Consider the following 11,363-nt stretch of genomic DNA (forward strand, 5'->3'; position numbering starts at 1 on the left):
TTTTTTTAATTTTTTTTTAAAATTTAAAATTTTTTTTTTTTTTTTAATTTAAATTAGCTTAGTCATGTTTAAGCGGTTTATATTATAAACACTGAGCGAAGCCGGGTAATACAGCTAGTATAATATATACTTGACAATAGAGATATTAGAATTATTAGAAATCTCTACTGGCACCAAAAGGCTGCAGTCAAGGTCAAAACAGCAGACATAAAAATACACAGAGGGGTACGACAAGGATGCATACTCTCTCCGATCCTTTTCAATATATACTCGGAAAATATATTCAGAGAGGCACTGGATGAGGTTTCAGATGGGATAACCATAAATGGGCAGACTATTAATAACATTCGTTATGCTGACGACACAGTCATTCTTACGGACGGCATGGAAAGCTTGCAAAAATTAATCGATAAAGTTAACGCGGCTAGTAATAACAGTGGGTTAAGAATGAACGCAGCGAAGACAAAATTTATGATTATTACCAAAAATAAAAAATTGGAAATGCCTCCCACGCCACTAAAAATAAATGACAAAAACATTGAACTAGTGCATCAATATAAATATTTAGGATGCTGGTTGAACGACCAATGGGACCATTCACAAGAGATTAAAATCAGAATAGAGATGGCGCGAAACGCTTTCTTCAAGATGCGTGATCTCCTCTGCAATAGAGATTTCAATCTTGACCTAAGGATGAGAATTCTACACTGCTACGTTCTATCAGTACTTCTTTATGGGGTCGAATCCTGGACCATGACTCAAGCTACAGAGAAAAAGCTGGCGGCGTTTGAAATGTGGTGTTTCAGGAGAATGTTGAGGATCCCCTGGGTGGACAGAGTCCGAAATGAAGAAGTATTGAAACGAATGAAAAGAAAACGAGAGTTATTGAGCGTCGTGAAGCGCAGAAAACTCGAATACCTGGGTCATGTGATGAGAAATCCGAAATATGAAATCATACAGCTCATATTGCAGGGGAAAGTACAAGGGAAAAGAAGCGTTGGTAGAAGACGCATCTCATGGATGGGCAATCTCCGTGGATGGTACCAATGTGACTCCACAACACTTTTCAAGGCAACCATGGATAGAGAGAAGATATATGTCATGATATCCAACCTCCTACGAGGAGAGGAATAAAAAATGAGAAGAAGAATATATACAAAGTCTCTTTCCAAATTATATATTAGATACATGAGCTAACGTAAGCTAACCGAATATGAACAAACACTCATCGTCCTCGCTTAAATCAACGATATTACATAGTTTCATTGCTACATTTTTCCGTACCGCGTCGACCTCCGCCAGGATGTACCCTCGCGCACAGACGCACCGTCACGTCAAAAATCACACCACCTTCGAACAACGCGACTTTCAACGAGCCGTAGAGCCCACTCGCACACAACAAACACGTCTAAATAAGAAATTTCCACGATGAGTTTTAGCGGAGATTTACGTCGGCAGATCCAATCCACTTAGACGGGGTGGGGAGGGGTTGAGGGAGGGGGGGGGGGGGTTTGTGGGAGGTCGGGAAGCGAATTTACAAGGGCACCTCCTTCCGAAATTCTTCATAGAGAATTTAATCGGAGAGAACCCCGCACCCCTCGCCACCTCACCCTGCTTCCCCCGACCCGGCAATTTACAGGATATAACTATTCGGGCGCGGGATAAAATACCGACTTCCTTTAGGGCGCACTTCCTTTGTACACCGCACAATTAATAGGCGGCGAGAGAGAGGCTTCGAAGGGTGGGAGTGAGCCCTCACAATATGAGAGGACCCCGCGCCAGGGCGCCAATAATGGCCCCTTGATGGCCCTCGCTAATGTAATTACAATTTCGACACCCACTTCGAGGGCGCACTGTGTGCTTACGAGAGCAACCCTCCACCCCCCGTCCCACATCGTTCTTGCTTCCCAATTTTCTAATCGAATATTGCTCAAGTTAAGCCTACTTTCGCCGCAATTCGGTTTAGTCACACTCGCGCACGCAGTCTATTTTAATTAAAACGGAATTTCATAATCATAATTGGGACATTTCGCCATTGAACTGTGCGAACATATTATTACGTTAATGCCTCGGATCCAATTAACTCGCCCTCAGATAGACTTTATTTATTCACAATGAGCCGTTTGATTATATCGGCGCGCACCGAAAGAGCTAATAATGACGGACGTCGGGTGGGGTGGTTGGAAAAAGGGGGAGGGGGGGGAGGGGAAAAGTGAGGCTCTCTTTGTTGACGGGAGGTCGGAGGAGAATGGAGGCTGTGTGGAAAACGTGGAATTTTCGCGCTCTCCAGGGCGACACAAACGTCGCGCTAATTAATATGAGATGTCCGAACCGATAATGACTGAAACGGAGATTTCCATCACTTAAGGTCTACGAATGGCGACATCGCCTCTCTTTGACGAGGCAAAGTTCAAACGATGGCGTAGGAGGAAAACTCCTGATTAATAATAGAGTTTTCAATAAGCCGAGGAAATGGATTTCGCACATACATACATACATATATTGAAACAGACACCTTTGACGATAATATACACAAAAACTACATGCGAATAGTATAACATTTAATTATAAATGTTTGATGTTTAATTATATGGATTGTGTATTGATAATCTGCAGAAAGTGCAGGATAGAGCAATGCGTGCAATTTTGAATGTGAGAAAACGTAAGTATGTTAGATGAATTGAAATGGTTGGATATTAGAAATAGTCTTAAATTAAGCACTTTAAAATTTGTATATATAAGCTAGATAATAATCTATTACCAAAATATTTTAATAATCATATAGTTAGGAATAGAGATATACATAATTATAAAACTAGAAATAGGAATAAATTAATTATAGGTAGAGTTAAGAAAGCAAAAACTGCAGCAGGTGTTTTCCACAGAGGTGTTCAAATATGGAATGCCCTTCCTGAGAGCATTTGAGGTGCTAGGAACATTGGTGCTTTCTTGAGGAGTGTTAATGGATACCTCTGTGGTATCCATTAATGGTAGATGACGTAATTATACATATGTATGTTTGTACATGCAAGTTTAATAAAATGTTTGGAATTATATTATATTATTTTAAGGGTTATTAATTATAGATTTGTTAATTTTATTAACTTTGTTGTATTATAGTTCTTAGTTTTAGTTTAAAATTTTTAATTGTGAAATAATTCATTAGCAATTTGCTATTTAATAATAAATAAAAATATAAATAAAGTATAGTAAGATATCCTAAGCTTTCATACGATATTTTGATATAAAAATAATGTCATTTTAACACAATATATTTTTAATAGTTTTAATGCAATATATATACATTTGTACATACATATTTACATATTTCCGGTTGGTTTGGTGGGCAATCCTCAAAGTCTTACAGAATTGAGCTTCAATGTTCCCAGCCAATTCAGATACATTGTATACCGCAATTTATTCTCTTCTCCTGTTTCGTCGCCTATTGGCAGGAGCATCAATCTCCTAGATTACAACTTCAACCAGATTTCAGTTAGATTGGATTTTTAAAATCTAAAATTTGCTGATCTGACTGAGGGATTCATTAATCTCAGATTCTATTCCGTGTACTATTATTGTATTAGCTTTTGATTATTGGTTTTTTTATTTATTGTAATTTTGTTTTCTTTTATTTTCTCTCGTTGCATTATTACTTTATCTTTTTTTATTATTTTATTGTTCAGCCATTGTACTGACCATTCAGGGCTGTACCACAAACACACAGCGGATGGCCCACGTCAACAAATATTTTTATGTCTGTGGAACGGGAACGGGAATTGTACGCGTTATTGTGGCATTGAAACGCATGCCGGGTTCAGCTAGTCTATATATGTATATAAAATTGATTGTCTGTCTGTGTGTCTCGTATAGGCTCCTAAACCACTGAACCGATTACGATGGAACTTTCAGGATTTGTTGTATGCATGTTCGGGAAGATTACTGTAAAAACAAAATCGCCCAAAAACGAGAACGGAAACGGGAAAAACGGGAGTGAGTGTCATTGCAACGCAATAATTTCAAATGTGTTCGCTACCTGCGTTTTTCCGATAAATGGGAACGGGAATTGCAACGCATGCCGGGTTCAGCTAGTACTAAGTAAAAATCTAGAAAATTAGTACAAGAGTACCTATGTATGTACATACATAGTAAAAGAGGACAAATCTACATAAATCATTAAGATGTCTTAGATACGCTGACACAAAAAACATTCAAACACGCCGTGCATACAAACAGTTTAACGCTGAAAATAGAAATGCCACCTTTCGTGAAAAACTCGCACGAGCGGGTGCAAATAGAAAAATAACCGTTGAAATACACACCTGAGACGACAGCTGAGCATCACGTGCAATTTAAAGTGCAAGTGAAAAACGACATTTTAACTTTATTGGGTTTGAGTGCTCCCGCTTCGGTGCTTCAGCGACCGTGTCTGTCACCAGTGTTGCCACAGTGCACATGTCCGTATTCATTTCGCTGAAACGCTATCTGTCTTCACAGTCACGGGGACTTTCTTTTGCCAGTGCCATTCATTCCGAACCGGAGAGAAAAGTCGCTCAATTCAGACTGGAAATCAATAAGAACAAATACAACATATTGAATGTACATATACATATGTATATGCATGTTTCACCCATTAGCTTACTTTGCACGCTTTCAAAAATTCTGGAAAAAATAATCTACACACGTTTACTTAAAGTCGTAAATAAGAAATTAATAAATGAACAATTTGGATTTCGCACTGGACATTCCACGACCCAACAACTAACAAGACTAACTGAACACGTGACGAAGAACTTTAATATGAAGAGAAGTACCGGAATGGTATGTCTCGACATAGAAAAGGCCTTCGACACGGTTTGGCACGATGGACTCATTCATAAGCTCCTTATTAACAAAATACCAAACTACCTAATTCTCATCATCAAATCGCACTTAACTCGTAGAAAGCTAGTGGTTAGCGTAAATAATGAATTATCGTCTCCAAAAATAACCGCAGCTGGCGTTCCGCAGGGGAGCTTGCTTGGCCCACTCTTGTTCTCCATATATATAAATGACATACCTATTCCAAAAAACTGTCCCATAGCCCTATATGCAGATGATACAGCTTGCTTCACAAGTAGCAAAAAACCAGACACTATTCTTAAAAATCTTGAATTTGCAATTAAAACAATGACTGAACACTTCACTAAGTGGAAAATTCAAATTAATCAAACCAAAACAGACGCCATATTCTTTAGTGTTAGAAAACATAAGCCAAGTTCAGATCTGAAAATCCCCTCTGGAGAAAGTCTGAAATGGCAGTCAGTAATAAAATATTTAGGAGTAACGTTTGATAAAATAATGAGATGGGCACCTCACATTGAGGCAGCGAAATGCAAGGCGACCGTATATCCTCAATATATCCAATATTTAATCGCCATAGTTCTTTATCAACGCTAAATAAAATAAAATTACCTGTATGGAATAACGCCTCGAATACTAACCTTTCCAAGCTCCAAGTAATACAAAATAAATCCCTTAAAATAATTTATAATACACCCATATATACTAACCTGAAAAAACTGCATGCTATATATAATATTCCGTTTGTTACAGACATTACTAACAAACTAACCAGTAGATTCTATGAAAGAATCACTAATAACCATACTAACACACTTGTGAAGAGTCTCGGTGATTACAACAAAATGTCTATACCCTTCAGGTATAAACACAGATTACCTAAACACAATCTGCTTTAGGTCATCGACTTTAAATAGTCTTTAATTAATATTATGTATTAGATGTATTATGAACATTTATAAGGATTGTAAATAGGTTTTTGAGCTCTTTTTCCTATTATGCTTTAGATTAACATTAGAATAATATAATACTGTGATTACTAATCAAATTAAATTAAAATTGTAAAATAGAAAATGATCAGTAGATCAGTAGCTATTAAAATAGATATAAGATGTATTGTGAACATAATTTCGTAATAATAAAAAGCATTTAAAAATCAAAAAAATATGCATGTTTGGGTATAGTATTTCACGTGCAAATTTATATCTAAATATGCATACGTTTATCGAACATACATACGTACATGAATTCGAGAGTGGAGTAAAGAGATAAAGTACATAGATAATAATAAAATCCGAATAAGGTTGAGAGAGAGATATAGAGTGAGAGAGAGAAAGTGTAACCGCAAAGGACAATCGCTCCGGGCTGCAAACCTTATAAGGGTCAAACCGAGAAAACTTTGTTTCTGCGAATTCGTTTTCGCGTAGGCAGATTATTGTGGAATTAAATATTTCATGAAATAATTGAGTATATTATTCCACGTAATAAATATCGTATTTCATAATTCAATAATTCGATTCCATTTTTATATATTTTTGTTACTCATGTTGTGTCCAGTCTGAATAAAAAAAGCTATGAAAATTATTTTGTATTGCAAACATTCTCGATAACTATCTCATGTAGGCATATTTTATGTAATGATTTGCACCAAAACAGGAGTATTTTCTTGCAAATGTACTCAATATATGTATAAACATAAATAAATAAATTAGGGAACATCAAAAATAGCAAATTTTGGAATTTTGAAATAACTTTTATTGGAAAAGACGTTTTGTATCATGGGAAGTCCGTAAAAAATATATAAAAAACTCTTTGCACTGTCGCCAGCCCATTCAACATTTTTGAAGGTTTGCTTAAATATAAGCTGAGTTTTAGTAGTTTTTTGTTTTTAATTTACATTTTAACATAAATAGAATAATTTTACAATAAAAAATTTCCATATAGGATGTTTCATCATATTGCCAAGTTACCAAATAAAATCGGAAACTTCGACACGTGTACCTAAAAAGCTAGTATTGGCGCGTCTCTAGTCCACTCTCGATGTTCCTAAAACATCGTTTCTTACGTCTACTATTTACTAATTATGATATTATTTTGAAATAGCTTTATATTTTGATCAACTTTAGAAAAAAATCAAATTTTTCTCATAAACAGGACAAATTAAAATTTAAAAATGAATTTTAATGACACGTCGAAGTATTTTTCAATTAATATATCTCTTATAAGTGAGCTTTTTAGTAATTTTGATAAACAATTATTTATTTTCATCAATTTATATAAAAAAAGTGCTTTTTAAGTGTCGTTTTATCACAATCTATTAAAATATAAAATTATTATCGTATTTAGTAAATAGTAGACGTGAGAAACGATGTTTAGGGAACGTCAATAATGGACTAGAGACGCGCTGATACTGGCGTTTAAGGGTTTTTTTGCGCACCTTAGTAATGGTAAAATTATTTCATTTACATATTTATATGACGTAGTGAATAAAAAAAATACTAAAACGGAGTTTGAATTAAAAAAAAAATCTTCATTTGAATGGATGTACAAATAATATTTTTAGAATTTTTATATTACTTTTTACTTTTATAGGCTTTTCTTTGTGTCCAAATTCTGAAATTCGCTGTTTTCAATATACCTTAATGAAAATATAGTACATTAGTCACAATTACAGTCACATTAGTCACAATTATAGTTCCAACAAAAAACACAGAATTATGTACATATTTATTTTCTAATCATTTAAAACCTTCAAATAAAATTTGTAAAATACGCATTCTTGAAGTGAAAACATGACAATGATATGCAGTTTTTTTTTAATTCAGAAAAGATTCAACAAGTTGTCAATCATGCGAAACAAGATTCATAGAAGATAGTTATGTACATGCATATTAACCAAATCATAATTAATGGAGACACAATTCATAAACAAAACTTCATTAAAATTTTGTCAATAAATAATTTATATGTAAATTCTCTTAGTGAGCTATTCACATATGTATGTATGTATGTATGTACCAAATTTTGTAAACATCATAAATTTATTGGTATTTACGGCGTGTCAACACTGCAATAACTTTCCACGAACACATTTTAAATTGGCAATTATCGATGATTATAGCACGCACCAACATCTCTACGTGTATGTATTTTTTAAACAATTACACGCGTATTAAATATGTAAATTGTCAAGTTTATTCAGAACACAATTTCAGATTTGTTGTTGGTTTTTTTTTTTCACCGACGTGCACATCATTATCTGGTACACGTGTAAAAAAATAAACTGAGTAAAAAAAAATTGGGGACACGAGCGTGACGTTTTAATCACGGCAACGAGCCGCTTCCTACCCCATTCATCTTTTCGGTTACAATTTTACACCTTTGGTCCCACCCTTCCGGACGGGGTCGGAAGTGTGGGTATTGCGCACCCTTTCGAACGGGGACGGGCTATCAGATATTTTTTAGCAGTCAAAATAAAGGACAATTGTTAATTGGAAAACACGAACGAACGACCGTGGGGTGCTATCGCCAACATCCCTCCCCTCACCCTCACTTCCAACTCTCGTGCGATCGCCCTACAATTTCATACGGTTTTGTTTTTAAGGGCTGTTATGTCCGATAAGAGCTTTCAAACGCATAACACGTGAAAATATACCATGAATTTTTATATATGTAAAAGGAACACAAAAAAAATTTATCTTTTCGAAATTCAGACAAAAAATCTCACGCCTTCATTCAATTTATATACATATACATACATGTATGTACATATTTACGTATTAGTTAAGTAAAAATTTGATCTGTACTTTCCCAACATTCGCATTCATTACAAGATGTCTCTAGCTCTCTGTCCTTGAGGTATAAACACAGTTTTTCGAAGAACAATTTGTTTTATAACATTTTTTGTTAAAAACAATATATTATATAATATATGTATAAAATTTAAAAAGATTATAAGGTTTATGAGTTTTCTTCCCTATTATGCCTTCAATACTAAAATAATAATAGAACATTGCAAATACAAACGACAAAAATAATGTGTAAAATAGATATTGATCATTGGATCAGTTGCTATAAGAATAGCCTTAAAAGATATTAAAAACATAATATATGTATGTACTAGGGTTTCTGTATTCCCGGGCTTTTTAAATTTCGGGATCCCGAGTCAAATTTAAAAAAACATTTTTTTTTCAATTTAATATATTTTTTATAAATAAAAAAAAATATTTATTTATTTACAAAATAAAAAAAGTAAGCAATACATAATATATCTATAACTGGAAAAAATGTAATTATAAAAGTAAACTTATTTAAAGTAGCTTCTTAAGATACTAAAATATTTAAATGAGAATCCGAAAGCCTATTTATAGATTTCGTACAAAAATTTCCAGCAATGGAATAACCTCTTTCAGTTTCGGTCGAAGTTGAGAATATTTTACGATTCTTTGTGTATTTGATTTATTATTTCCCTTCGTGCAGTCTTGAAAATGTTGTATATTTTCAAGATTTTTTAAATCCAATTCCCGGGATTCGAGATAAGAATTCCCGGGACACGGGACAACAAAAATTCCGTGAATTCCTGGGAGTGTTTGTCCCGGGGCGACCCGGGTCAGAAACCCTAGTATGTACATACATATGAACAATAAAAATCTTTTAAAAGCAAAAATATACAAATAACATACAAATCACAACATCTGATTTGCTACATCGATTCAGTTATTAAGAAAAATATTGAAATATTATAGATCGATTCAGTTATTAAAAAAAATATTGAAGTATTACATCAATTGAACTACGAATTACGCAATCTAATTCCCGAGTTTTGGATATTATGACTAATTGGACTGTTATTGTCAATGAATTGTTAACCTACTTTGATAAATTCAGTCTCGATTTAATTAGCTTTCATGCATAATAAAATAGAATACAAATATTTGCGATGATACCAGCTTTAATAAAAGTGAAATTAAATAAGGAAAATCTTAACATTTTGCCGACTTGTAGCTGTCTAGAAATTTTGAGACTTTGACTTGTAGATATAATTATGAATTGAATTGAAGCCTAAATAAATTACCTTTCTATTGGTGTATTTTAAGAATTTCCTTTTACGCTAAAATGAAAAATTGCTATTAAAATTTAAATAATACATAGTACAAAGTTTTGAAACTTTATTACTTAAATTGTTTTTATTTGTTTTTGTATCAAAATACGCATAAAATGAATATCGATTCCGCAAATATACACAACACCATTTTGATGCGTCTACGTATGTATGTATGTAGTAATATTTTTTTTAAATATTATATTAATTCCACATCAGAGGGGAGACGTCAATTTCCATAAATATTCACAATTTGCACTCAACGGGTCGTTTGATATGTATATAAGTATAAATAAAAAAAAACTAATCTAAATTTGGAATAGCCTTGTAAGAGAGAGTTGATACGTGAACCGTAAGCGAGTGTTTTCAGTAATTAAATTCAGCGCACGATATTTCGTTTCAAACGTCGCGCGCCTGAAACATTTTAAAACTAACCTTCAAACAATTTCTCAAGCTTGTATTTCTCTTGAAGCTCAAGTTTGTTCAAGAAATTTGAACGCCGAGGAGTCTCCCTGCGAGGAGAACCTCGAGAGCCTCTGGACTCCGACGTCTAATTATACACTCGACTTGTCATAAAATTGCGAATGGAGTTGCTTTTTCATCACGGAAAGTTTCTCGGGCCACGAACGATACTCCAGTTGCTAGAAGAGGACGAAGCTTCGCGCAAAAATAACAATAAACAGAAATTTGAATCCAAACGGTAAAATATGCACTCGATATAAAACGGTTCAACGAGTGAAAGTTCAAAATAAAAGAATTTAACAAACAGGTTTTCAAACAAATTGAGCGATCGTATTTTGTTTATTTATTTTTTAAATAAAAACACAAACATTTAATATATATTTCAATAAATTTTCATTTAAAATAAATAATACAATATTTGTACTGGAATTATTGCCTGATTGCATATTAAATGTAAGAATGTTTGATGTTTAATTATATGGATTGTGTATTGATAAAATTCAAAGCACCAACAATTTCATCTTTTTAACGAAACCATTTCATGTTTAAAATTGATAGATATACTTACAAGCTTAGGCATAGATTAGGGGGTGGTGAATTAAATGCAAGCAAGTTATGAGTGATATTTTATGTAGGGAATTACATACAGTATGTAAGTGATTGATTATGCGAGAATAAACTAAAAGTGAACTTAAGTAAGACTAAGATGATGTGGATGAATAATAAAATCATTGTGAGTGATGTGGATGGGAGAGTGGTAGAAGTAGTAGATAATATTAAGTATTTAAGGATTTATTTGGATCGTAAATTAAGATTTAAGTCGCACGCAGATTATATAATTAAATAAAATGGCAAAAAAGTTGGTGTACTTTGTAGGTTAAGAAATTTATTAAGTATAAAAATTAAAATATTAATATATAATTGTATTGTACGACCTAATACTGTATATTTCGCTACAGTG

Source organism: Arctopsyche grandis, chromosome 4 (assembly GCF_051622035.1).
Source record: "Arctopsyche grandis isolate Sample6627 chromosome 4, ASM5162203v2, whole genome shotgun sequence".
NCBI classification, from domain to species: Eukaryota; Metazoa; Arthropoda; class Insecta; order Trichoptera; family Hydropsychidae; genus Arctopsyche; species Arctopsyche grandis.